General features: G+C 33.8%; 1 protein-coding gene across 4 annotated transcripts in view; it reads right to left on the bottom strand.

The window, feature by feature from the left end:
• WDR17 (WD repeat domain 17) overlaps positions 1–20,889 on the bottom strand; it is a 149,454-nt gene extending 128,565 nt beyond the window's left edge. For 2 of the 4 annotated variants that reach the window (XM_037831043.1, XM_037831046.1), the window contains exon 1: positions 20,693–20,889. The gene's annotated coding sequence lies outside the window, so the exon portion shown is untranslated. Of the gene's footprint in view, positions 1–10,706; positions 10,726–16,922; positions 16,942–20,692 lie in introns of those variants that run through there. The other 2 variants (XM_037831047.1, XM_037831044.1) reach the window with 2 other exon arrangements.
• Between the last annotated feature and the right edge of the window lie 3,007 nt (positions 20,890–23,896).

Raw genomic sequence — 23,896 nt, 5'->3', positions numbered from 1 at the left:
GACTACAAAAGGGCCATAAGGGAACTGTTTGGGATGAGGGAAATTCTATTTATTAGATTGTCGTGGTAGTTACATGGCTATTGACATTTACCAAACTCATGGAAGTCTACACCTAAAAAGAGTGAATTTTACTGTCTCTAAATTATACCTCAATAAAACTGAAATTTTTTAAAAAGACAAAAATTAACTGAAAAACCAAGAGTAAAATCAGGTTCACAGGAGATTCAGAAATTTGGATTATCAAATATGGAGCTAAAATAAGTGTGATAAATATTTTTTGTTTCAGAAATTATTTAGAGTTTCAGAAAATACCTGGAAAATATGAAGAGAAGTCAATAAAAATTCTAGATTTATAAAATATAGTAACTTAAGACTGAAAAACTAAACAGATGGAGATACAATACAACTTAAATTCATGATCTGGAACCCAAGAAAAGAGAAAGCATATGGAGGATTCAAACAACACAATTAAGAAAATTAACCCAGCAAAACTAATCCAATTAAACTACATAGAACACAGTACGCTATAACTGCAGTAGACAGTTGTTATTCATATGTACATGGTACATTTATCAAAGGTGAACAAATTTCTAACAATTGAATTCTCAGAAAGTACCTTGTGCCTATGTGTGAAATCATACAGAGGAATTAAGATAGAAATTAATACAAATACTATAACTAGAAAATCCTCAAATATTTGGAAATTAAGCATAAAAATTCTTAAATAAGTATTTTCAATATATAAAACAGTAAAAAAAAAAATTTCCAGAATACTACCAATAAGTATACCCTACAAATAAATAAGAAAAGTGACAGGCAATCAATTGAAAAAATGGATGAATTACTTATACAGGAACTTCAAAAATGACTGATGAATATATATGAAAATGCCCTAAACCTCAGGGATCATCACTTAAATATAAATTAAAACTACAATTCAATACCACCACACACCCATCAGAACGTCTAAATTTAAGAGACTGATAATGTCAAATGTTGGTGAGAATATGGAAATTTAGAATACTAATCCACTGCTGGTAGGAATGTAAATAAGTACAGCTATTTTGGAAATTGTTTGGTAGTATCTACTAAAGCTGAACACATACGTTCCCCAAGACCCAGCAGTAACAATCCTAGCTATACATCCAAAAAGAATGTGTATATATGTGTACTGAAACATAAGTTTAAGAATGTCCATAACAGCATTATCTGAAATCCCTAATCATACAAAATCCCCAATTTTATACAGAGATAAAAACTGTAGTTCAATCTTTACTGAGATACTATACCATAATGAAAATGAGTGAACTCTACACAACAAAATGAATGAAACTTACAAAGCAATGATAAAGTCAAACAGAAAAATAATACATACTATATAATTCCATTAACAAGCAAAATTAATCTATGGTATTGGAAGTCATGAGGTAGTTTTCCTTTGGGGAAAAGGTGGTAGTGACAGGAAGAAGCCAGGAGGAGGATTTCTGGGGGAACTGGCAATGTTCTATGTGAAAGTGATTACACGGAGCTTTGTTATAATTCACATCACTGTACATCAATGATATGCATATTTTCTGATAAAATAACATTTCAATAAAAGTTTTATTTAAAATGTGTTATTTAGGGGCCAACGCATTGAAATAACTAGTATTTAATTCATCAATTTTATACTTAGATAAGCCTCTCTACTTTTCAATCCTTATGAAGCATTTACTGATATGCAGTACATCCCTAAGGAGGCTTAAACCTCTTAAAATTGTTCTCTTGAAGTGCTCAATTCCAATTTTATTTCCCAGTTCTTACAAAATAATTCTCTTAAATATAAATATAAGCAGGTCTTTCCTAGCAATTCAACTAATTTTTATACTTTTTAAACCAATCTTTAAATTCCTCAATGGATAAATCTTCCCAAATTTTTTAATAGATTTTATTTTTTAGAACAGTTTTGATTAGCAGAAAATTTGAGAAGACAGTACTGAGAGTTCTCATATATTCTGCACCAAGTTTTGCCTATTATTAACATCTTAAAATAGTATGGTACATTTGTTACAATTAATGAACCAACACTGATACATTATCATTAAGTGAAGTTCATACTTCATTCAGACACCCTTAGTTTTTAACTTAATGTTCTTTTTCTATTCTAGGATCTCTCCCAGGATACCACATTACATTTACTTTCATTTCTCCAAAGGTTCCTCTTGTCTGTAAAAATTTATCAGACTTTCCTTATTATTTATGATCTTGACAGTTTAAGGAATACTGGTCAGGCTGTTTTCTAGAATGCCCCTCTATTGAAATTTCTCTCGTGTTTTTCTCATTGTTAGACTTTGAGTTGTGGGTTTTGGGGGGAAAGACCACAATGGTAGAGAGTCATTTTCATCATATTGTATCAAGAGTACATACTATCAAAATGATTTATCATTGTTGATACTGACTTTGACCACCTGACTGAAATAACATTGTCAATTTTGCTACTGTAATGGTACTCATCTTCCCCCTTTCCATACTGAGGGGGATATAAAAGAGCTGAACACCATAGTAAACTAAAATGACCCAACTGACATAGAATACAGCAGCCAACAATGCTAGGATTCACATTCTTTTCAAATGAACATGGAATATTTATGAAAATAACATGTGCTGGGCTTTAAGGAAGACCCATAACAATTTTTAAAATATTGAAATCATTCAAAGTAAATTTTCTGATCACAATGGAATTAAGTTTGAAATCTATAAGAGAAAGATAACTAGAAAATATACAACTTCTTGGATATTAAACAATATACTTCTAATAGTTGTTGGTTAAATAATAAACAGAAATGGAATTTCAAAAGCATTTAGCACTAAATGGTAAAGCTATAATAAACAAAAATTTGTGGGTTTCACCTAAAGCAGAGCTTGGGCAGGAAGAGTTTTATAGCCTTAATTATATATATATATATATATTATATATATATATATATATATATAATATATATATATATACATACATATATATAATATATATAGGAAAATAAGAAAGGAAGAAAATCAAGGATTTAAGCTTCTATCTCAAGGATCTAGGAGGAAAAAAAAAGCAAAGGAAACCTAAAAATGTAGAAAGAAATCATTACAAAATAACAAAAAGCAATGAAGCAGTTTGCAAACATACAATAGAAAAAAATTAACTATACCTTTAGATCAATGCCTAGAAAACAGATCCAGAAAAAAAAAATTGTTTTAATGAATTTCAGCACCAGGAATGAAAAACAGAAAACACTAAAGAAACCACTGTCATCAAAAAGAGAATAAGAGAATATTATGAACACTATTATACCAATGTATTAGAGAATTTGGATGAATGGACAAGTTTCTCAGAAAGATAAATAAATACAAGATATCAAAGCTGATGAAAGAATGATAAAAATCTAAATCACCTGGTATCCATTACAGAAATTGAGTCTATATTTAAAACTTTCCCACAATCAATCTCCCAGGTCCAAATGGTTTCACTAGTGAATTCTCACAAATATATAAAGAAATGCAATACAAATTATTTGTATTATGTCAAAACATGAAAAAGATTTTACAGGAAAGGAAATTGCAGACCAATTTCTCTCATTAATTTATGAGAATATAAAAATCCTAAACAAATTAATAGCAAACATCATATAGACTTATATCATAATCAAGAGTTTTTTCAAGAAATGTAAGGTGGTTCAACATTCAGAAGTTAATAAAAAACATAAATTCATGATAAAAACTCTTTGCAAAGTAGGACAGATGAGAGCTTATTGAATGTGATAAAGAATATATAGATATATATAGATTTATAGACATAAACTCTTACAACTTAAAATTGATGGGGAAAGATTGAAAGCCTTCCCACTGAGATCAGGAACATGTCAAGGATACCCGCATTAGCCACAGCCAAAAGGCAAGAAAAACAAATAAACTGCATAAGGATTGGATAAGAAGAAATTAAACTGTCATTCAAAGACTGTATATATAGAGAATCCAAAAGGAATCTACAAACTGTTAGAATTAATAAGTGTACTTTTCAAGATTGTTGGGTATGAAGGTGATTAAAAAAACAAAGCAACAGACAACTGTTATAGGTTGAATTGTGTCCCCTAATACTAATCTCCAGTCCCATGAATACGACCTTGCTTGGAAACGAGGTGATTTCAGATGAAAGTAGTTATGTTAAAAATGAGGCCAAACTGGATTGGGGTGGACCCTAACCCGATATGACTGGTGTCCTTCTAGGAAGGGGAAATTTGAATTCTTCCAGGGGAAGAATACCATATGAAGATGGAGACATAGCGATGAACACCATGTGATGATAAGGCCGAGAATGAAGCTCGTAAACCACCAGAAGCTAGAAAGAGGCAAAGAAGGTTTCTCCCACATAGATTTCAGACTTTTAGCCTCCAAAATTGCAAGACAACAAATTTCTGTTGTTTTAAGCCAACCAGTTTGTGGTACTTTGTTACAGCAGCCTTGAGAAACTAAGACAAATCAGAAAATTAAATTTAAAGACACCTTTTGGAATGGCATCAAAAACACAAATTCCTTGAGATAAATCTTATAAATGATATGCAAGATCTCTTTACTGAGAACTGCAAAACATTTGAGACAAATTGTAAAATACTTAAATAAATGGAGGGATATACCATGTTTATAGATTGGAAGATTTAATATTGTAAAGATTTAAATTCTCTCAAAATTAATTTATAGATTCAATGCAATTCCAATAAAACTTCCAGCAGGTTTTTTTGTTTGTTTGTTTGGAAACTGATAAACTGATTCTAAAATTTATTTGGAAATGCAAATAGCCAAGAATACCCAAGACAGATTTAAGAAGACAAACAAATATGGAGTCTTACATTACCAACTATCACTATTTATTATAAAGTTATAAAAAGGACAGTGTAGTAATCATGCATGAATCGACAAGCTGAATAATGGAACAGAATATGAGTCCAGTATAGATCCCTTCATATATTGTAAACTGATTTTTGTGCACTGAGGAAAGGACAGTCTTTCAATAAATCTGGATCAACCAAATACCTTTATGCAAAATATATAAATATCTTCACCCCATCTCATATCATACAGACAATTCAACATATGAGAGACTAGAAATCTAAATTTGTAGGGTAAAACATTAAATCTTTTAATAAAAAACTATAATGAGAATATCTTGTTTTTGGAATAGGGAATGATTTACTAAACAGAACACAAAAAATGCTAACCACAAAGGAAAAAGCTGACATATTGAATTAAAGTTACAAACTTCTTTCCATCAAGACATGATTAAAAGAGTAAAGGCAAGCCACAGAGTGGGAGAAAATGTTTCCAATACAGTATCCAACAAAGGAATATGTTCCTATAAATAAATATTAATAATAAGCCAATGGGTGCTCCAGCTAGACATCCTGAATGGCCACAATATGCCATGCCTTTACCAAAAGTAGCCCCCAAATACCTAGGTTCCTACCTGAAATTCTATAAAAGATGCACTCACTAAGTTTTATCTCTCAGAAACTTAAATCCACCAGAGTATTCCTATACCAAACAAATCCTAAAACCCACAGGCAACAGCCTCTTTAAGATCAGCAGCCCCTTCCCCATACTGTCAATATCCCTTTTCAATATGAATAAATTAGGGTAGTCACTGCCTGGACACCCTAGAGATGGAGAAAGAGCTTAAGTGAGAGGAAGGAGTAGCAACAAACAAGATAAGATCTAACAAAGGTCTATGAATACTGAAACTTTATATAAATGTATATATTTTTAGATGCTGGGGTGTTGGAATAGCTGGAAGGAGGTAAATGACATGGTGGAACTGTATCCTATAACATTCTTTGAAATTTGCTCTATAGCTACTTGCTGAATTGTGCCTTGAAGGTCTTCATCTTTCTGTATATACCCTATTATTTCATAATAAGGAAAGAACTGCAACTGTGGAACTGTAACCCACAACAATTTTTGAAATTACTTATTTACAGCTTACTGAACTGTACATCAAAAGTTAATTCCTTTCTGTATGTATGTCATATTAGCAATAATGAAATAGCTGAAGTTGTAGAACTGTGACCCATAACATATGTAACCAGAAATCCTAACCAAATGTTTTAACTGACCTACTCAAACAAATGACAACAGCAACAAAATAAGGTACACTAGGGTAACTTAGTCTAAAACATTCTAGACATGTTATTGTGCATCATAAACAAAATATTTTTAGTTTTTTAGACTATGTAATGGACTTCCAAGTTAACAGTTGATATAATTTGATTTTCTAAGGAAATCTGTTTTGAGCAATTTCTTAGATGTACTATATTTCTGAGGAATATAAATGCAGTTCTATCAAAATTCAAAGAAAAACATTTTACTTTTTTATGAAAGTGGCTTGATGCAGCAAGAAAAAATATAATAAAACATTGAAGATAATATGTGTTTTTTGGTAAGGGTATGTTCCCTATCTAAAAGTCATGTTTGCCTTTTCCATTTCATAAGACCAAGAACAAACGAATTCAAAATGTTATTGAAAGGCACATTTAAAATGCAAAACATAGAATTAGAGAAAATACTTTTAGAAGTAGAAGAAAGGATATTACTATATACTGTATACACACAAGTTTTGACAGTAAAAAAACATTAGGGTTTATTTACCATGAAAGAGCTTCTTTTCAGCTCATCCTCATCCTGTCACCCAGAACTTGCAGGTGAGGCTGAAGCCCTAGCCAACAGCCTGGATCATGAGATGACGGTTATACTCAGGAAAGGCAGAACAGAGAGCTGGAAGGAGCCTGAATCCCTGAAAGCTATTTGGACTTCAAGCCTTTGGCTTTTTTTTTTTTTTTTTTTTTAATGTGAGAAAGAAATTAACTTCTATTTTTGTTTAAGCAACTATTATTTTGCATTTCTCTGTTACATGCAACCAAACCCTGAGTTAGCTGTCAGATTAGTATAATTTCAAATTATATTTTAGAAAGTGGAATTAGTCAATAATGTCAATTAGTTATAGTCTTCTTAATTCTTGTTTTTAAATATAATTAACTATCATGTTTTCATCTTCTTTCTGCAGTATATAATTAGCAGGGTGAATGCTACCTATTTTGACTTATTACACATATTATTAATTTATTAAATGTATTATTTTTCTAGACATATAACATTGATATATTATTAGTGAAAAAATATGTATTGATCTTCTGCAACATTTTACTTCACTTATTTCAGCAAATATTTAGCAAGCATCTATTATGGCTAGGTACTAATGCTAGATGTTAAGGATACAAGATGAACAGGAAAATAAACCCTTCAAGTCAGGGAGAGCTAAACACATGCAAACACTACCTGGTGTCTAACCAACAACGTTCCCACCTATCTCCTTTCCTGCCAACTGAATCCCATTCTAGTACAGGTGGAATTACATTGATCTCCAGGAGGAGAGAGTCTTTTCCTTGGCCTAGGAAACCACTTGTGCTGGTTTGAATCTATTATGCCCCCTACAAAAGCCACATTTTAAAATTCAGTCTTATGGGTACAGACTTATTATGGGTGGGATCTTTTGATTAGGTTGTATTCGTGGAGATGCGACTCACCCAAATGTGGCTGAGATCTTTTGATTAGGTTATTTCCATGGAGCTGTGACTCTACCCGTTAAAGGCGGGTCTTGATTAGTTTACTGGAGTCCTTAAGAGCACTCAGGAGCCCCCACAGACCCAGACACTAAGAGAAGCAGACAGAAAGGCGTTTGGAGATGCTAAGCTAAGAAATGAAGCCCAGAGTTTGCCCTGGAAGAGCTAAGTGTAGACCCTCAGACGCCTAGAGAGAAACACCCTGGGAGAACAAGCAAGGATGCACAGGAGCTGAGAGAGAAGCTAAAAGAGACAGAAGCCCAGAGACATTGGAGAGAGCCATTTTTAAACAAGAACCTGGAAGCAAAGGACCAGCAGACACCAGCCACGTGCCTTCCCAGCTGACAGAGGTGTTCGGACACCATCGGCCTTTCTTCAGTGAAGGTATCTTCTTGTTGATGCCTTAGTTTGGATACTCTTGTGGCCTTAGAACTGTAAATCTGTAACCTAATAAATCCCCTTTACAAAAGCCAATCTATTTCTGGTATTTTGCAAAACAGCAGCTTTAGCAAACTGGAACACCATTAATGGTGATTTCATTATCTATGAACAATTACTAGCCTAAGTGTATGCATCTGACCATTTCTGGCTAATGAAATATAAGTGGGAGTTTCTTATGTCATTCTTCCACCATTCTTCTGACTTGCACACTAATGTAACACTATTATTGCAGCAACCATCTTGCATCCATGAATGAAAGCCAAGAAAACCGCAGAAATGTTGCATTTCTGCCACTGCTGTTGAACTATCTCCAGACATCTTGTTATATGAAAAAGAAAATAATGGTGTATCTTTTAGCTATGTTCGCTGTAATTTGCAATTGACTCATTTCTGATTACAAAAATACATTTATAAAACAAGAGGCAATAACTGCTATAATAGAAAATGAACATGGGTTTAGAAGAGCAGGGAAAAAAAAACGTGCCTGAATCTGCTTGAGGATGTCAAGAAGGCTGTAAAAAAAAATAAGGCTTTACCTTTTAGGCACACTTGTACCTAAAGTGTAATGGTACAAAAGGTGAAATGGTGACAAATGAGATCGGACAGATAGGTAGACATAAAGTAATGAAAACTCATGTAGGTCAGGCTAAAGACTGGATTTTATATGTGATGAGGAACCCTTGAAACATTTTAAGCATGGTAATAATGATATCAGATTTTGTGATTTACAAATATTATTCTAGCACTATTATAAGAAGGATAGTGGGTGGTAAGACTTAAAAAAGAAGACGAGAAATGATGAGGGACTAAGCTATTAATTTAATGGGAATAGAGAGAAAGGACTCCAGGAAGACATCTCAGCTGTCTGAGTAACCTTCACCATTCATTGCAAGAGGGAATTCAGTTTGGGACCAGGTCTTGGAGTGAAGCTCAATTAAGATATGTTGAATGTAGACTATGGGTAGGCCTTCAACATGGAAGTGCCTAAAAATCATTGAGAAACAGAGGTTAGGAGCCAAACCATGAAGACCAGCTAGAGATAAGTATTTAAGACATGATTTTTGGCTACACCAATGTTTAAGCTATAAGTAGAAGATAAAGAAAAGAAGGCTATGGAGAAGACTGAAGACAAGAGATGCAAGAAGTAAAAATATTTGAGAATGTTACCTGCTAGACACACACGCAAAAAAAAACAATTCAAATATTACAAACAGACTAACTAATGTTTTGACTTAAATATGCATCTTATGTTTGGGGATTAATAAATACCTTATTATTACCAAACTTAGTTAAACTCCACTGGCCAATTATCAGGGTTCATTTTACATTATTTATCAGCAACAGAAGTAGCAACTTTTGGTCACAGTTGAATCCATCCTTCTGAAACATTTTTCTTCATTTGCCTTCAAGGAAAGTGCTCTCTTTCTGTTCTCCTCCTATTTCAGTGCATACTCCCATTTCCTTTCTTTTATTTTTTTTTTTAATGTCCCCATCATCTCCCTGAACTAAAACTTACGAGTGCCCCCAGAGATCACTCCTTGGATCTCTTCTCCATACTCATTCCCTGTGTGATCCCATCCAGTCTTATGGCTTTAAATTACCACCAAAATGCTGACTTCTCCCAAATTTATATCTCCATTCTGATCGTCAACTTGATCTCCAGATTCATACATGCAACTGCATGGATATCAAATAGGATCTCAAACTTAAACTTACTCAAAACAAAACTTCTGATGTTTGCCACAAAATATACTCTTTTTTAATTTAGTAATGGCTACCAGTCAACTGCCGTAAATAACTACTGATGACTAGGTATAAAGAATAACAAGTATTTCCTTGATTTAACTCAATATGGAACTTCTGGTGATAGAGATACTCAAAATATAAGTTATTTAGTTGAGGTATGTGTGTGGGGGAGTGTTTTAGAAGCTGTACTTGTAAACTTTTAAAAGAGCTAAGGAACAGCAAATATTTACATTACTAATAACTCACTATGGGTTTTACTTTTCCAATACCAATACATTTCTTAATTAGTTTACATTTCAATACTTACACATTAAAGATTCCATGACTAAGATTAAAACATGAGTAGAACTGGAAATATAAGTAGTAAAATAAATCTTTTATTTAAAAAAATGTTACAATCAGATTCAAATTGAAAACTTTCATTCCTCCAACTTGCAAGGTTCAAAGCTCTATTTTTCTCATAGATTCAATACTGTCTGCAGTCACCTGCATTATAAGAGCATAAAGGCCTTATAGGCTAAAAGGCAGCTTCTGATAGTCTCTTACAATCTTCCAATTTTCCACTTAAATACAACAGTGAACATTTTTTGTTTGCCTCCATTCTATCTCTTCTATTCTTTCTATTCTTCTATTCTCTCTCTATCTATTATTTCAGCAATAGCTCTGCATTTGTGTATAGTAATCTTCTGATTTAGTCCAGATATAGGTGGATCTCCAGTCCCTGGAACACAACAGGTTATTCAGATTTATGACAATCATTTTCCTGGCTATTTTGATGGCTCAGTGATGGAATCAGAGCTTAAATGTGTCTCACCATGAAACCTAGGCTCTCCCTTCTATGGATCTGAACCATGGCAGATGTGAAAACAGAGCTAATGCACCTACCTTGCTGTCATGAGGAGAGAATCTAGAATTGCTAGGGGCTACCATCTGGAGACTGAAAATAAAGACAGCACAGAAGAGAGGGGTTGAGTCACAAGGATATTCAATGAGAATTGAAAGCAGCTACGAGTGATACATACACTATACAACTCTACCCTTGGACTTTTTATTTATATAAGCCAGTAATAGGAGTTGTGTTTTCTGTTGCTTACAACTGAAAGAATCGTACTTGGCTCTCATACGATCACAGTTGAAAAAAATACAAAAAATCATTATAGCAATCAAAGCAAGTTCTCAGCACCAACCTCATCATGATCTGGGAGGAATTCCTACTAAATACAAATGCACTATAATTTATTTCTTAGGTACTACCCTAAAAGTAATATAAAGTGTCATAAGTGGACCATCTAGCTGCTAGAAATAAAGTAAGCCTTTGTATAAAATCACGTTGTCATAGGCTCACTAGCTCTCCCAAGATTAGAAAAGCAAGATCTATGTCAAACAGAAAATAACAGAGCTATTCTCCAATGCTGTGGAGCCACGGCACTCCATCGCATTCCTGTCATGTCCCTCTTCCCTGACCTTCCTCCCTTGCTCCATAACCCTTAACCCTTTCTATATCTACTCAGCAACTACACCTTTAGAGAAAAACAATTGAGAAAAAAAATAGGAGGAGGATAGTAGTACTCTGCCCTGGGAAATTCCACTTTTAGCAATATAGCATAGGTGGAGGCAAGTAACATACTGGATTTGTATTTTCTCCATCAATTCAGTCAGTATCCAAAGGAGAAAATTCCACCTCAGGACATCCAACAAAGTCATACTAGTTATCTTTTAAAAAGCCTTCTAGACAAAGACAAGTAGGGTAGGAGATGTGCAAAAATCACCATCTGACCAGTAATTGATATAAGAAGCATATTTGACCAGCATCCTAGAAGAGTCAGTTTGGGGAAAGCAGCATTCTGCACATTCTGCCTTCTGGTAACTGGTAGATTGAATCAGGTACCCCAATAAAAGGCATGTTCTTAATCTTAATCATTGTTCCTGTGGGTATGAACCTATTTGCAAATAGGAGGACCCTTTGAATATGTATTATCAGTTAAGATGGACTCATTTGTGAATAGGATTTCAATGGTCCTATTTAGGTGTGGCCAAAACGATCAGGGTGGGCCTTAGTCTATATTAAGGAGGACTTATTAAGGGGAGCCAGAAGAAGGAAGTCATCGAGGGCAGACAAAAGTAAAGAGAGCCCACTATGTGATGGGAAGCAGAAATGCAAGCCAAGGAATTCCAAGGATTGTGGTATGCCAGCGTCAGAACACTACAGACTTCGGGGAGAAAATAAGATATTCCCAATGCCTAGATTCCAGATTTCCAGCCTCCGAAACCATGAGCCAGTAAATTCCTGTTATTAAATAGCCAATCATTGTATGGTATTTGTCACAGCAACCTGAAAACTAAGACATTAATCAATGCCTATATTAGCCTCCTTTCATTCAAGAATAGGAATACAGATATGACCAGTTCTTACAAAAAGGCGACAGGATTAGTTAAAAGCAAAGATAGTTAAAATAATGATCATGCAGAAAATAAAAGACAATTGCAGAAAAAAAATACACATTAAAGATCAGTAAAGGGCAGAATTGAAACTGCCAAAAGAGTAACAATTATTCAGAGAACAAAATAGAAAAACTGTACAAAAACATTGTGGGAAAATAGAAAAAGAGGTTGGGTTTCATTGTTTTCATTTTTGTTTCACAAGTTAAGGAGAAAATGAAAGATATGGTGTACAGGGAAACAAAACCCACACTAAATATTATAAGCATTTTTAGAGAAAACTAAAACATAGCAAACACCAGAAACAAAAGCAACAATCCAAGATGTAGCCAACAAAACATTTCTGGTTGAAAAAGACCCAGATTAAGAAGATCAAATGTGCTTCTGCTGTTTCAAACAAAATCAAAGAAACTAGTTATTTGTAAAATCCAAGGGTTACTTCTTTATAGTCTTAGGGAACATCTAAGTAGAATTTTTTTATTATGTATACAGGAAAAAGTCAAATTGGAATCATACTTGGCACTGCACTAAATTCCAGATGTCAATGATAAAAATCATGTTGAACTGAAGAACTACTATGATCTTACTATTCTATCAATAGCCAAAATATTCCTATGTGAATGAAAAACAAACAAACAAAATATACTCTTATAAATGCAAGGATTTAGAAAGCAACTTACCCATGTAATCTTCACAAAAAAATTACTTAAAGAAAAAATGACAGGCTTTTAAAAAATGATTCAAAACAGGGAACTCAAGAATACAAGTGCATGTATTTTACAAAGTGTTAGTTAGCAAAGAAACCTAAAATTTTTAGTCACATGGTTATGAAAATGTAAATGTAAGAAGTAATTATTGAAAGAGAAGACAGATAATATCAAATATTATTTATACAAATCTAAAAAACCAAGATTATTTTCCCAGGCACTGGGATTTAGGAAAAGAAGAGAAGGTAACAAAGGTAGACTAAATTTCTCCTTTTATGAAGGTAATGAGTAGATCCAATTTATTTCTTGACACTTAGGGGGAAATTGGCTCAAAGTTATTTTTATAATTTAAAAATAATCATGAAATAAAATTCAAAAATTAAATCTATGTTAAAATATTTCATAAACAAAGTCAAAGGAAAAACAACAACCTAGGCAAAAATAAATGAACATGTGATACAGATACCAGGCCATCTTAGTTAATACATAAGAGTGATTATAAATCAATGATTTAGAAAACTCTATGTAAGTTAACTTAAAAGGTACATTACAAAAGAATATGCTTTTATACTTTAAAATTAATATCTATGCATATATATACATACTCTCAAATTTAAAAAAACTAAAAGAATATACATCACAGTGTGATATATATCATAACTGGCTATTTCTGAGTAGCAGGATTTTGGAGAATTTTTAATTATTCCTTTGACTTATTTGTAGCTTCTAAAATTTTAACAATGACTTCTTAACACATCCATTTATTCAACAAATATTTATTGAGTAGCAACCATGTGTTAGGCAGTATTGTAGTACTGGAGAAAAGCACTCAACAAACAGATAGAAATCCTGCCCTCCCAGAGCTTCTATTTTTGTAGGAGGGAGTCCTATAAGAAATAAACAAACAAGTAAATTATATGTTATATAACAAGAGAATTTGATGTATAGAGAAAAATAAATGCAGAGAAAGAGAATAAGGAGTTCTGGAGCAGAGATGACAGTTTTTTAAAGATGGCAAGGGAAAGCCTCACTAAGTGATACTGAGCTAAGATTTCAAGATGAGAGAGCAAAATATAAAGATAGCTGGGAGAAAAGCATTCTAAGCAGACGAGATAGTGAAAAACAAAGATTTCTAAGATTAAAGAGTTCTTGGCAAGTCTGAGAGATAGTAGGAAAAATCAATAAAAGTTTCAAAAAATGTTTATTAAATATGTATTAAAAGATCAGTTATATCAGTATGTAGAAATTCAAGGTAATTTTGTTAAACCCACTGCTCTTCTGAATTCTGTAAATTTTCTGTTATCAGAATCTATTGCCTTTATTATTATTTAAAAAAACTAAGATACTTACTGAAAATCTGTCTGAACTTTGAATATTCTATATGCTCAGAGTTATGCAAAAGTATTTTTACTAATTATATAAGTACTATGTGTTTATTATAAAACATTTAGCAAATGCAGCCACTTTTCCACTAACTTGAGCTCTTTTTCCTGTTTCTAGTATCCATAATCCTAAATAACTACTATTCTCACCATGATATGTAAGAGCCATGGATTATCAAAGATAAATAGGATTTTAAAGATACCTAATCAGTACATCTTGAAGTGTTGTTCTCACTCTCTTGCATCAGAATTAACTGGGAAACTTGATAAAAATTCAAATTCCTGAATTATACCTCAATGCCAATCAGAATCTGGGAGTAGAGTCTGGAAACTTGCTTTTTAACATCACCCCAGATGATTCTTAAGCATAGTGCAGTTTGAAAACTACTGACCTAGTTTAACAAATAGTAGAGAGAGTTTCACAGAAAAACTGCCTCTAGTATCTTCTACTAATTGAAATTAATCTGTTAAATTTCTAGCATTCCTGAGTTTAAAATTTCACATGTTTGGCAGGGCATTTTATCTAAGCATTCCCAATATATGTCAAATCATGATGTTCTTAAAAGCTTAGATGCTAAAATAAGTCACAAGTATGGTATTATCCTGAGTTAGAATCCTGGATTAGGTTGCAAATAGAAAAGAATAATGTCATTAGAACAGCTCCAGCTTGGGCTCACAAAATGACCACTTGCACTGATATGGATTTCAATTTGATCAAGAAAAAAAACAAAAACAATAAAAAAAAAAAAACCTGGAATTATATATGAGAAGAAGCATAGTTTATCAGAAGAACAAGATCCTGACCCAAAGACTTGGAAAAGTGAATGCAGTTATCTTCATCCATCTACACACTATATTTATTTTTAAACTATCCTACATTTTAACCACTAAAATGAGAATTCTATGGATTTCAATTACGGAATTAGATTTTTCTAGCAGCTTGGAGGATTACAGAGTTCCCTATGCTGAAAACTGGAAATGACTTTTGATTTGACTGAAGAAGTAATTATACTTTCACTTGAACAGGGTCATTTCATGTACCTTTGGTATGACCATTCTGAGAGTCAGCCAAAGGAAAAATAAAAGAGAGAGAAATCACACATTTTCACCCACAAAATAAGAAATTAGAAGCAAATATTCCACTGAAAGAAGGATTATGAAATGATTTACTTATTTAAGTAAATCATTACTGTAAAAATATATAGGGTAGTTCTATCATTGGATGCGGCAAAAAAATGATTTATTTTTGTAAACAGAATCATTCCTCACTGGCCTATGAAGACTTGAGAAGTTATACCACTAATGTTTTTCTGTAAACAAAGGACTACCCCTCTCCTTCTAATTAGTCGGTTGGGTTTTGCATATGGGTCTTTATGCTTATCTGTCTGTGAAACTCTGGATCCCCATTTGGCAGAAGTCACTTAAACCAGTATTATTATGTTTTGAGCAAAGGGTGTTAAAATTTTTTTTGACAAGTCAATTGGAAAAAACTAGCAAAGGAAATCAAATGGAAGTTTTGAAGCTCTAAAATGAAAACAGCCTACATAAAGTCAGTAAACTTGAAAATTTCTTCAATATATGCATCTAATACATTAAGAGACGGCTGAAATTAGTCCTAAAATCAATGAGTAACCTAAATTAAGGCAGGAACTATGTATAGATCAAAACAGACGGCTATCTATGTAATACCCATCTGTCAAAAATTATGTCCTTAGTCTACATAAAAATTTCCCTAAAGATGAACCAATGAACTAAATAATGGAGGTGAAACATTATGTCCAAAAAGCTATTATTATTTCAATGCAAATATTAATGAAATGTATCTATCATCACATTTTCAGGAATGAGTTCATTTATTTAGTAGTTCATGGTACTCTCAAGCAAAGTTTCAAAAGTGGAATTGTTCTTGGACAGTACCAGCTCAAGAAGTGACCAGATCCAATGACTTAATGTACTTGTTATGAGCGCTTCTCCAATTCTTTCTTGCATAAGAATCACTGGGAGGCTTGCTAAAACAAAGATTCCTGGTCCCCTCCCTCAGACATTCTGATTTGATAGGGGCAGAGCCTGAGAATTTGCATTTCCGACAAGCTTCCTGGTGATACTGATGCTAACAGTTTAAAGTACACTTTGAGTAGCACCGTACTAGGTGGCATCTGATACCAAAATGGGAGAAAGCCTAGAAAATACACATATCCAACTTGACAATTTTACCTAAGAGTAATCATAATCTAGGCTTCAGAGGTAACTTCTGAAAGCATCTTATTTCCTATATTCTTAACATTCAATTCTAGGTGTGATGACTATGTACACTTACATACCATAGGGATACAAGCAGATTAAAGAGTTTCTAAGATAACTGCATCTCAAAGCACAAAAAACATTTTAGAAAAAAAAAATTGTGCTAAGTAAATCAATTAATTTTACAAATTATGGAATATACTTTTGAACTGATATTTTAAGTAAACTTTCTATCTGATGAGACTACATGCATTGGCTTATTATGTAGAATAAATAGTTTAACAATACAAAAGTGATCTAATCTTATTTATTCAAACTTTTGAGTGACTTACTTGAAGAAATTCGTTGGTGATATATTTTGTATCTCTTTAGTGGGGCAGCAAGCAATATGTTGAGTGTCAGAAGCCAGAGTTTGAGAGCAGTTTTCCTATTGCCTAATTTTGAGCAGCATAACCCTTGTGTGTTCTGTGTACTCATCTACAAAATAATGGTGATGGAATAACTAGTCTCCAAGGATCCTTCTTGTTTAAATTCTGAAATGACTCCTTCAAACTTGTTACCATGTTTACTTTAGGAATAAAATGTTGCATAATTCTTTTCATTAAGAGTTAATGTTTTACCTTCAAGAAGTGGAACTAAATTAAATATTAGCTATTTCTTATGAACCAGATGTTCTATTTTTAAGACTCTGTGTGGAGCTATTTACATTAGAAAATGAAGGTTTTTCTCTAGCACATCAAACATGTGGTGCTCTGTGTAATGAGAATTATTTTCTACTTCCCAATTTGAAAGTGAGTTTTTTATATGTGTGATATGAAACTGAAATTATTATATATCATTGCAAATGGGCCTGCCTGGAGTACCATGCATGCGAAATTAAAGAGTCAAGAATTTGGGAGAAAAAACAACAAATCAAACTGCTAACCCCTATTGTGAGATAAACTGAGCGTTCAAACCCATAAACCAAGTAGTGAATGCTACAAAATCCTATTGGAGCATGGGGATTTCTTTTTTTTATACCTTTCACCAGTATTTTCCTGAACACAACAGTGGCAATTATCCCTATAATAGCAAATAATATCAATACTTTCTCTAGCTTACTGTAGATTTATATTACTGTCTGTTTCTATATTACATGTTTCTCAAAGTAGAATGTAAAATTCCAGAGTTTTAAAAGATAAGCCTACTAAACCATGCCTTGTAAGTGCATGTAAAGTAAAAACAGGGCCTTTATAATTATGTAAAAAAAGTTATCTCACTCAAGCAGCTGATAATATGGCATCTGGATGACAACTGCCAGCTGTGGCTCCAATTTCAGGCTGTCCTTCGCAAAGTCTAGTCTACTTAAAATGTTTGAATTCATCTTCAATTATATTTGTCTAGTCACTAAAATCAGGAAAAACAATCTGCTTCCTGTTTTCTAATGTTACAGACAATGCTTTACCATGTGAATTTTTAAAATCTTTCTAATCAATCATGTTGGGATTCTTTTTTTTTTTTTTTTTTTGGTCAATATAGGCAAGGTCCAAGCTGGTAATTTCATACTATTTCCCTACCAAATAACTTACTAGTTCTTAAACATTTTAAGTAACCTCAAAATAAGAAAAAGGCTCCCCGTTGGTTTTATTTCTCTACAGAGTAGATTCTTTGGAGAATTTCTGAGATTCTCTTCAGATATCCCTATCTAATGTATTGCTTACTACTCTCCAAGGAATACTCTCTTCATCAGTGAGAGAAAAATCTCCACATGATTATCACAGAAGAAAGCAAGGTCTTTGATGTTGGAAATATATATATGCTTCTGATACAAAAGAAAAGAAGGAGCCAGAGTTAATAAGAATTCTTTCCCAATCTCCCAATACTTAGATTTCTATGGATTAAAATACTCTCAATGAAATCTCTGTTCCTGAAAATACATGGGAAGCTACATGACTAACTTCACTTTAATATTTCAATCTGCTAAATTGAAATACAAAATATACAAAATATAAAATGAGATATACAAAACATTAAATGAGAATTCAGCAATTGCAGAAAGCAGTACCATGAATGGCTGGGTAAATTGATAGTCAGTAATCTGATAAACTGTTCCCTTTCTTGTATATTTCAGATTTCAAAATAAATTCTGGAATATACAAAGGAATTGTGAATCCTTCAAAGCTGTTTAAATGTTTTTTAGTTTTCATTACAGTGTGTAGGCAAATCAAGTTAGATAGTCTGAAGTATTTGCACATATTTTATTGATAGTGACAACCTAATCATTTATGTTGGGCTTCTAGCATCTCTCAGGGAAAAACAAATACAAAAATAAAACTGTTGCTACTATCCTTTGAGGAATTTAAAAACTGCCACTGGCCCCCTTGATGACAGGCTAAGGGCCACAAGACAGAGTCTGTAAAAAACAACAACAAAATAAAACTAGTAGCCCCTCCACTGGGAACAGAGTAATTTAAAAATATTTTTTCTAAATTAATTTAATTTATGGTTTTAAAAATATATGGTATTATTATGACTACTAAGTAACTTAACAATTTTAGCATACCAATATTTTAATTATTAAAAAGAATAAAGAATTTCAAAACTAGTAAGTAACATTATTTCATATTTTTTTTCAGAGATGCCCAGGTTCTTTAAGCATTTCTGTTAATATCAACATAAATGATAAAATTCAACTAGTCATTTTAATATGGTTTCAGTTCCTGGTGTTCACTCAATATACATGATTTTTTCTCTCCTACGCCCTTTAAAACAGGTCATTGATCTATTCCAATTTAGAATAGCCCCCAGAAACCCTTAATGCAGTAGCTTTAAACTACCATTTCTAACATTAATCTATAAACAAGCCACTTAGGCATGTTTCCCCAAATTTTATTATACTGACAACTTTTCATAATCACTAAATTACTATATTTAATTTTAGGTCATAAAATAGAGAGGGTTTTCAGACCACTTGTTGCAAACCTCGGCCCTCAAACTGATAGGGTGTAACTATGCCCATTTTCTTGCACACTTAGGCCAGTGAGGCAGAATCTCAAAAGGATGTAAAGCGGTGTTTTTTCTGTAGAGGATGTAAGAAAGCATCACAAGCTTGAGCTCCCCTCAAGCAGGGTAGGCACAAGACAATTCATGTATCTGAAAACACATAGAATGTTGCGGGGTCCAATTTTAAAAATCTTCATAATGTATTTTCATTTATTTTCTGGTTATTGCTACCCAGAAATGTTATGAGTGCTAAACATGGCATTTTATAATCTCATGTTATTGAACTTTGTTGACCATATATTGTACCTTTATCATAATGAACTTGTGTCTTTGTTTTTTGGTTAGTTTTCCCTGAAGGGTATTTCTTTATTACTCTAAAAATGAAGGATTCCAGAATGGAATATTCCTATTTAGAAACTTCTTAAAGACTTTAATATCATCTTTTAAGGGAAGATAAAGAAATTACATAAACAAGTGTGACATTTTTAATGCAAAACTTTCGGTAAATTTCACTCAAATCAATTGCTTTTTATTACTACAGTAAAAGATCAGCTTAATTTTTTGTTTAATTGCATGCTCAAAACTCTAAGTTTTGGGGGGAAATTTTTCATGACTTACTTAACAGATAATAAACCTACCTTACATCCCAAACCATTTTATTTGTGGAAAACATTTCCTCTTTACTCAAAGCTCTTTGCTTGATAAAAACCTCACTATTAACACCATGTTAAAGGGGAAACCTTTACAGAAGTGCCTGGCGGCACGGTGATAAGAATGGCAATCTAAACTCCCAACATCCACTTGCTTAATTACCTTTAAAAAGAAAATAAAGACATCTCTCCTAAAGGCCCTAGTTTACACTCCGGTAGTAGTTCAAATATATAAATGTCGGCTGATTGCTATGCTTTGTAATAATCCGCTTCGTGACTCTAATAAAACTCTGGAGATTAACCCATTAGGCACCATCGAGCTCAAAACCCTGAGGGAAGCACAAAACGCTAGTCCATGGTCGCAGTAGCGGTCAAGGCTCCCCCTGACATTATGCCACCGCAGTTCAAAGACCATCTTGAAGTCGGCCCTCGCCCAGATCTCACACCCAGCGGCCTCACCCGCTCCGTACCTGGAGGAGGAAGCGTCTGCAGCAGCGGACAGCCCGAGGTGCTGAAGCAGCTTAGAGACGGCGCGAGCCCGACCCGGGAGCGAACCCGCCCCGCCCGCGCGGGCTCCCGGGGGCGGGGTGACCGGTCCGGGGATTCCGAGGGGCGGGGAGAGGCGCTCCATAAATCCGACAGCGGCAACCGGGCGCAGGGAACAGTGATCTTCGCTCTCCTCGCCACGCCCCAGAGGTCCGCGTGACAGCCACACTGGTCGCTGATTGGAGAGCCTGGGGGAAAGGCGGAAGCGTGTGACGATCCCCGGGGACTTACTTCCTGGGAGGTGGTTACTTGGCAACGGGGAGTCTGCGCAGATGATGTACATCCCAGGCACTGGAGCAAGGCTTCAGGCAGGTTTGTCATGAGGCCAAGTGAAGAGGAACCGATTTAAGGATGAACCGCCAGGGTTCTCACCACCTAACACTTTCCCAAGTACGTTGTCTGAACTTTGTAGGGAGATGAGTCAAAGATACAATAAATAAATCACCCTGACTCATTCTTGGGAGATTTGGGGAGGGGTGGGGTGGATTTAGCCTGTGGCTGCCCTCCTCTTGAGCCTTATCCCGGAGTGTGAGTGCAAGATGCTGTCTCTCATGCCCTTCATTATTCGCTGATTGGGCTCAAATTGCTCTGCAGAAAACCTCTGAAGATGAGATTATCTCTTTTAGGCGAGTTGTATGTTGTTACTAAATATACCTGCCTTCACAGTGAGCAAAACCGACATTTTCCTGTGGAATCTGGTTGAATGGAAATACCTGGTATCATTCATGTTTTCTTTATATCTCTGAACTATCTTCACTACCATTGGCCTGTAGCAGAACACACTCGAGGAAAACAAACCTTCATATATACTGAATAAAGTGAATTCAATGATATTTAAGAGCTTGTGTGCTGGACCCTGAGTAGTTAATAAATTAATGGTCTACCCTAACCAGGGAAAATTACTGGGACGTTATTTCTACTTTCTTTTACAGTAGATGTTTCTTCTCTTTTTTTTCCAAAGTAGTCTCTGCAGAGACTATTCCCTTCCAAGGCAGGTAATACGATATGTTGTAAAATTTTAAGTTGGTTCCCCACATAGAAAATACTTGTTAAAAGCTAGGATAAATATCTTGAACTCTGTTTCTTGCATTCTAAAAAAAATACCTGATGATTATTTGATGAATAGATAAATAAATGAAGAAATTAGCACATAGTCTACCAGAGAACATATTAACATAACTCGATGCATTAAGTTCTAAAATGGGATTATATAAAAATGCTATGAGATGATTATAGATGAGGGAGGATATTCAGGGAAGCCTTCGGTGGAAGGATGGTACTTGCACAGGGACTTAATTAATAAATAGGATTTCACCAGATTAAAAAAGAGGAAAGGACATATCGTGCAGCAGAAACAGCCTGGACAAAAAGCACAAAATGAGGAAAGTACCGGATTAGTTTAGTTAATTTTGATTTTTTTTTTTTTTTTCTTCTCTGGAGGAGGTGAGGTGAATATCTAAGGATAATGAGGAGAGATAGAAATTAGCAAAAGATTAAAATGGTAAAATTAGAAGAGACCAGATTGAGGAGGACATTGAAAACTACATTTAGTTTAGACTTTAACCTCCAAGCCAAGAGAAGCCATTGAAATTTTTAAAAGTAGGACTTTGTCTTGAAGAAAGATACCTCTGGAAATGTTGGAGATATATAAGGGTGGGGAGAGATAAAAGCATGATTAGTGAGGAAAAAATGCGGTCCATCATGGAAAAGATGCTATGGCCTGAACCAAGACAATGAAAATAAGAACCGTGAAAAGAGAATATCATGTGAGAATAATTTCATTTTTATATAATTCTATGCTCTTTAATTTCATTTATAGCTAATACTTTGCCAGGTCCTGTGCTTAATGGTTGATAATGTACATGAAGTCAATTTGTCAAAGACAAAATTTCTAGCTTGGTCCATTTGTTGGATAGAAGTCTTTTGTCTTGTTTGGTCATAATTGCTCCAACTCTCCGGTTAGAAAAATAAAACTGAATGAGTTCTGGTTATGCACTCACAATTTAGAGGTGAGGTTATTGAGGCCTGAAAACTTACAGAATTTTCAAAATTTATGGAGCTATATTTGTAACAGAAGTGGAATCACAAACCAGACTCCCAGTTCAGTACTCTTCTCCCTTTATCATGATTTTTAATTATTTTTGAACAAGAGATTTAACAAATCATGGCTACAGCTAGTTCTAGAACCTGGAGAAAAAATATATAACCTAATTTCTAAGGGAACTGTCTCTTTTCTCTGATTTTCATTCTTTTATTGAACAGATATTTAATGTGATGTTCTCATCTCACAACAAAGAAAATTGTCAGTCACTCTGACTTAGTTTCAGGGCAATCATTAGTTCTTAACATTTAGAGTATATTAGGTTCTTCATGATTAAATTTGAAAGCAGGGTAATTAGGGGAACTAAATGACATCTTCAAAGCTAGGCATGTTCTGTGAGAGCAGTGGTTTTGAAAATGTGTTTAATGTAATTTAATGTAGTAAAATGCCTTATAAGTGTATATTTTAAATAGAAAACAAAAAGGGAAGAACTTCTTAAATTTGAATTGTAGGAAAATTTAGCCAAATGTACTTTATTTCACATAGCTGAAAAGCCCTCTCACCCTTATATAATGTAAAAAGGTTAAGAAAACAGAAAAAAAACTGATTATAAACTGGTCAAACTGATGTGCAATAAATGTATAGAAAACCAAAAAATGTATTGAAAAATCAACATCTCTGTAATTACAAGAGGAAAAACACTGAAATCCAGTGTCACTAATGAAAGAATATTACCACAGATGTTAAATTTTATTATGAAAAAAATTATCCATAAAGTTTACAACTTGGGCAAAATGGGCAAATTTTTGAAAACCAGAAGTTATAAGGTTAACCCAAGAATAAATAGAGATTCTAAATATTCTTTTATCTATTTAGAAAATTGAATATATAATAAAAAATATTCTCACAAGTAAACTCCAAGCTCAGATGTTGTCACAGTCCAAGAGGGCCATGTCAGTCCAGAGGCCAAAGAAGACAACGAGCATTTTCTGATACATGAACTTTTATTCAGGGCTTACTTACAGGGCGAGAAGTCGTGGAGAGATCATGATGGCTCTCTCAGGCTGGGCAGGCATCCCATTCGCAG

The sequence above is a fragment of the Choloepus didactylus genome, chromosome 3, assembly GCF_015220235.1.
Source record: "Choloepus didactylus isolate mChoDid1 chromosome 3, mChoDid1.pri, whole genome shotgun sequence".
NCBI classification, from domain to species: domain Eukaryota; kingdom Metazoa; phylum Chordata; class Mammalia; order Pilosa; family Megalonychidae; genus Choloepus; species Choloepus didactylus.
The sequence above is the reverse complement of the archived record's forward strand: the minus strand, read 5'-3'. Positions and strand labels throughout refer to the sequence as shown.